The sequence below is a fragment of the Myxine glutinosa genome, unplaced genomic scaffold (genome assembly GCF_964187855.1).
Source record: "Myxine glutinosa unplaced genomic scaffold, kmMyxGlut1.1 SCAFFOLD_2472, whole genome shotgun sequence".
NCBI classification, from domain to species: Eukaryota; Metazoa; Chordata; class Myxini; order Myxiniformes; family Myxinidae; genus Myxine; species Myxine glutinosa.
Genome location: NW_027618566.1, coordinates 5,001 through 10,000, shown reverse-complemented (window position 1 = coordinate 10,000; position 5,000 = coordinate 5,001).

Sequence of the window (5,000 nt, the reverse complement as noted above, 5' to 3'; positions counted from 1 at the left end):
TTGTCCTTGTAATCTAAACGTTCCGCATATCCCATATTATAACCTCCTCCGGAGGTCTTGAGAACTGTACCCCTGGTGTCGTGTCATTTAATCCAGCCGTTGTGTCCTTTCCTTAATTGATTTAGCGTAGCGCGACTCGGCCAACGTTCGAGTATAATCGGGTAAACTGTGCAGACGCGGTCATACCAAACCGCTCGGTAAACTAACATCCAAAACCGCGTCTGTAACATTTGGTGTCGGGAAGTGGGATTCGATCCGGAGCGCGTTTCACGCGCTCGAAATTATAACAGCGAAATTTAATTGTGTTTTACAAAAAAAAATAAAAACCCGAATTTTGAAAGTCGCGCTATGGCAGACCAAGACGGCTGGGTTCCGGTAGAAGAGAGTGAGGCAGGGTCGATCCAGGACCAAATTGAGGGACAAGAGGAGAGCGAAGCAGTGAGGGTAGCAGATTCGCAAAATAGCGTCGTCACGCACGAGGGTGCGGGCGCGCAAAATGGCGCCTCGCAGATGGCCACGGCGACCACGCCCGCGACCGTGGTAGCGCCGCAGGTGTATTCGAACCTTTTTATGTTGCAAATGGGGGCCCTTATGGAGAGGCTAGAAGCAAAAATGGGGGTAATGGGAAACCAAATGGGGGTAATGAGGGACGAAGCGAGGGGTACCGGTGAGGGGTTAGACAAGAAATTTGGGAAGTTAGACAATAATTTTGAGGAGTTAGACAAGAAATTTGGGAAGTTAGACAATAGATTAGGGGAAATACAGGGGGGGTTAACGGGGGTAGAAAATAGAATGGCTGCCCAGGAGAATCAAATGGAAGGGATGCAAAAGGGGTTAGAGGGGTTAGAAAACAGTATGGAAGGCAAATTGAGGGACATGAGGGACCAAGCGGAAAGGGAAGTTAAACAAATGGGGCAGCAGATAGAGGGGGTCAGAATGGGGGTAGAAACCAAACTGGATGCTCACAGGGAGGAAATGGAGCAGATGAGGGTGGCATCTGGGCAGGAGATGCAAGTGATGGGAGAGGAGATCAGAAGAGGTGTGAGTGAGGAGGTCGGAGGAGTGCGCGAGGAGGTGAGGCACTGTAAGGAGCACATGGAGAAGGAGGTGAGAAAGGGGACTGTAAAATTGCAAGGGGGTATAGAGGAGTTGACGCTGGGAGTAGAACAACTGACAGTGGGACAAAAGGAGTTGGGGGACCAGGTAAAGAAGAACACAGCGGTAATAGAGGGTTTAAAATCGACACAGAAGGAGATGAAAAAGGACGTAGGGGTAATTAAAAAAGAGTGTCAGACGGTACATGAGGACTTGACGAGGAAAATGAACAAGGTGGTAGAGGTGATGGAGGTTAAAGAGCGGGAGGTGCGGGAGCACATAGAAAAAAATAAAGTGGAGTTAGAGGAAGAACTTAAAGGGGCGCACGAGGAGATGAAGGAGGTGAAGCAGAAATTAGAAGAAGTGGAAGAAGGGGTGAGCGAAATTAAGAAGCGACGGAGAGAGGATAAGAACGAGATAAAGGAGGAGGTAAAAGAATTGGTCCAAAGTCTGTGTTCGGATCGTGATGATGTGCTCATTAACCGGATGAGGGATTCGCAGGTGATGGAGGAGAAGCGAAGAGGAAGAGGACCCGGTGTAAGTGGTGACCAATATGGTCGTGCGTATGATGCGCCAGGGGATTTAAGAAGCTTGGGGGTCGAGATGGACCCGGGTGTTCGTGAGAGGCCGTTGGTGAAGTGTGCGACAGGTCTGGTGTGCGAAAAAGGAGGTGTGCGAGAAAGTCCGACTCTGGGGTGTGTGAGGAAAAAGTGCGTGCCAAGGAGTGAGGGTGCTGGCGAGAGTGAGTCGGTCGTAGCGCGTGTGCGAGGGAGCACATGGAAGCGCGGTGTGGTGAGTGTTACAGAGGGTGTGACGGGAGAGTGTGCGCGAGAAAGGTGTGTGACGGACAGGTGCATGGGGAAAGAGTGCGCTGTCAAAGGCAAGGAAGAATGCACGCCTGTGGTGAGTGTTACAGAGGGTGTGACGGGAGAGTGTGCGCGAGAAAGGTGTGTGACAGACAGGTGCATGGGGAAAGAGTGCGCTGTCAAGAGTAAGGGTGAAAGTAGTGAGAGTGACATGGAGCGTGAGTTAGTTGTGACAGGTGAGCGAGGATGTACACCTGGGATGGAAGGATGCACACCTGGAATGGTAGAGCGTGAGTGGGAATGCACGCTGGAATTGGTAGTGAGGCACGTGGTTGGGTGTGCGAGTGAGAGCACACCTGTGATTGTCACAGAGGAGGTGACCGAGGAGGGGGCGCGAAGAGGTGTGTTGGTGAGGTGTGCGACCAACGAATGTGTGCCAAAGTGTTCGGTGGTCAGGTGTGTGACCAAGGCTGGGAGTGGAATGAGTGTACCGAGGTGTGTAAGGAAAGGTACGAGGAGCATGGAGACGGCTGGATGTGTGAGCAAGGAACGGGCTGCGGGGTGTAAGCATGCAGGTGAAGCATCGACGTTAAACGGAGCAGCGGTTAGGTCGACTTTTAGCCGAATCGGGCCCTCGGTGCGTGCTGGGCCTCGCTTTGAACGGCCGCGTCCGTGCTCCACTAGGCGGAGCGGGCAGGCCGATAGGAAGGGTCGTCATGGCGACCACTTTTTGTTGAGGCATTCCGGCAGGTCGAGATCGGGACATTGGATGGCTCCACGCCGGGGTGGTGCGTGGGATCTCGGCCCGGGTAAGCCCCCGTCCCTGCACCGAGTGCCGGACGCGTCCAGCCGCTGGCACAACACAACCTGCATTCATGGCTTGGCTTTACAAAGCCGAGCTTTAGAAGTGAATTGGCGCACCGAGAGGCATTAGTGAGCAGACTGTGTGATGAGGTTAGTGTTTTGGACCCAAAATTATAGAAAAACAAAATTTGATGATTGGCAAAGGATTGGCAGTAGTGATTGGCAGATGATGGGCAGTGATTGGCAAATTTTTGATTTGTTGAAATTTGACGTGCAAAATTGGTAGTGAGCGATCGGCCCGGTGGGTAAGGGTGGCATCCCTGCCACCCTTCCCATGGGGGGGCAAATGCGCTATAGTTTATGGGGTGTATGGCAGTGAAAACTAGCCCGGGTGGGTTAGGATATTGATAGGGATCTAGCGAAGATGACATTAGGTGACGTTAAGTTTAGTTAGTGACTGATACCTGTAGTGGGGACGCAGGTAGATTAGTGTGGATTATAATGACGAGGGAGCGCAATAGTTTAAAGGGACGACTGGGAAGCGCAAGTTTCAGAGGGGAGTAGTTAGCTGAGATGATGCCGTGTGGTTGAGAATTGAATAGGTGTGATTGCACAGGTGTGCAACTGAACAGGTGTGTGGAGCAGTGTGTATGAGTAGTGAGTGTTGTGGATCAGCGCGAATGCGCTTGGGGAGAGAAGGGTGCAGGTGGCACCAGGTGTGAGAGCACAGGTGTGCAAGTGCAGGTGTGTGGAATACATGGAGTAAGTGGTACGGAGTGGTGTGCATGGTGCGAAGGTGTGGATGGGGGAAGAGTGGACCCCTTTCACGAGTACCCGGGGCGGGTAGTGTAAGTGTTAGGTAGAGGGTATAGGTAAATTGTGGTTGGATATTGGCATTTGTGGTGCGGTTGCAGAATGGTATTGTGGATGGGTGCATTCGTGTTGTGGAAATGGCTGGGCGTGTAGCCTGTTAGTGTGTGTAGTTGGTTGGGCACTCCACCACTGTGAGGATGTCGGCCAGGTGAGGCCGCAGGTGGGCTCTGGGAGCCGTTAGTGTCAGTGGGGCCCGAGGATCCGGAGGACGGACCCGGGTAGCCCAGTGCCAGAGAGGGCACCGAGTGGGGAGAGCGCCAGAGGGCCTTCCCCAGGTAGTTAGGTTAGGGTAAGGAGCAGGTAAGCTCGGAGGCAACTACAGTGGTGGAGGTGTGCAGGTGGGTAGACCGGCGAGGAGAGCTACACGTCGCAGCCCAGAAATTGTACGAGGGCACCGAGAGATGAATCGGGGGAGTGAGGCCCCAAATTGAAAAGCACCACAGTTTGGTCAATGGGAATTGGTTTTTAGAACCCATAGTGTAAGAGGGCCAATGGTTTGGCAGGAGAAAGACCCCGGGTAATGTAAAGTTGTTAAAGTCATTTAGGAAATAGTTAGGATTGATGAACCTGTCGCACCATACGCAGCCACTTACCTGAGGTGATGATGATGACTCCACACCTGTGTTTTCTTTGTTCTGTGTGCAGGAAATGAGAATTGCTGTGAGGATTTGTGAGACGCATCACGACGTGGATGAGACATTGGGGTGATTCCATCTCTCCCTCCTTAGGAGGGACTGATGATGAATTGGTGATGGCAAATTTTGATGTTGAGTTGGAGATGGCAAATTGTGATGAGAGTTGAAAATGGCAAATTTGATTGGTTAGGAGGGAGAGAAGACGAATTTGGTTTATGGGAGGAACGGGGAAGACAGTAGGGACGTTTGTTGATTTGTAAAGTAGACGTTTATGGGTAGTGTTGTGTTTTGTGGATACAGTAAGGGGTAAGGGAGGGGCCATGTAGGTTACCTGGTGGGGGGGGGGGGGGGCGTACGGTAGGAACGTACCTGTCTCACCTGGTTCCCATGTGCCCCCAGTGTGCATTACCTTACATTGCGTGCACTTTTGCGCCCTTACCACCTTACTCACTTGTCTTTTCTTTTGTCTCCCACCTCCGAGGATCTGGCTTTGGGGCAGAGAGAGAGGAGAGAGAGGTGCTGGCTCCGCAGTTGTGGGCCTGCACTTTCGCTGCTTGCTGCCGGGATCGATACACCATATGGACCGCAATTTTGGTGGCCACCCACAATGGACCGCAGTTCTTTTGCGGCCAAGCACCACCCGTGGATGGACCTATGGGTCAACGTGGCACCTATGCCATACAGGTGAACCACTAATAGTTGGCCCCTGGCGGCCACAATAAAGAAATGGACGCGGTTGGCGCCTTTCTTTATTTTTGAAAGAAGCCAGAAGGCCAAGTGCACCACA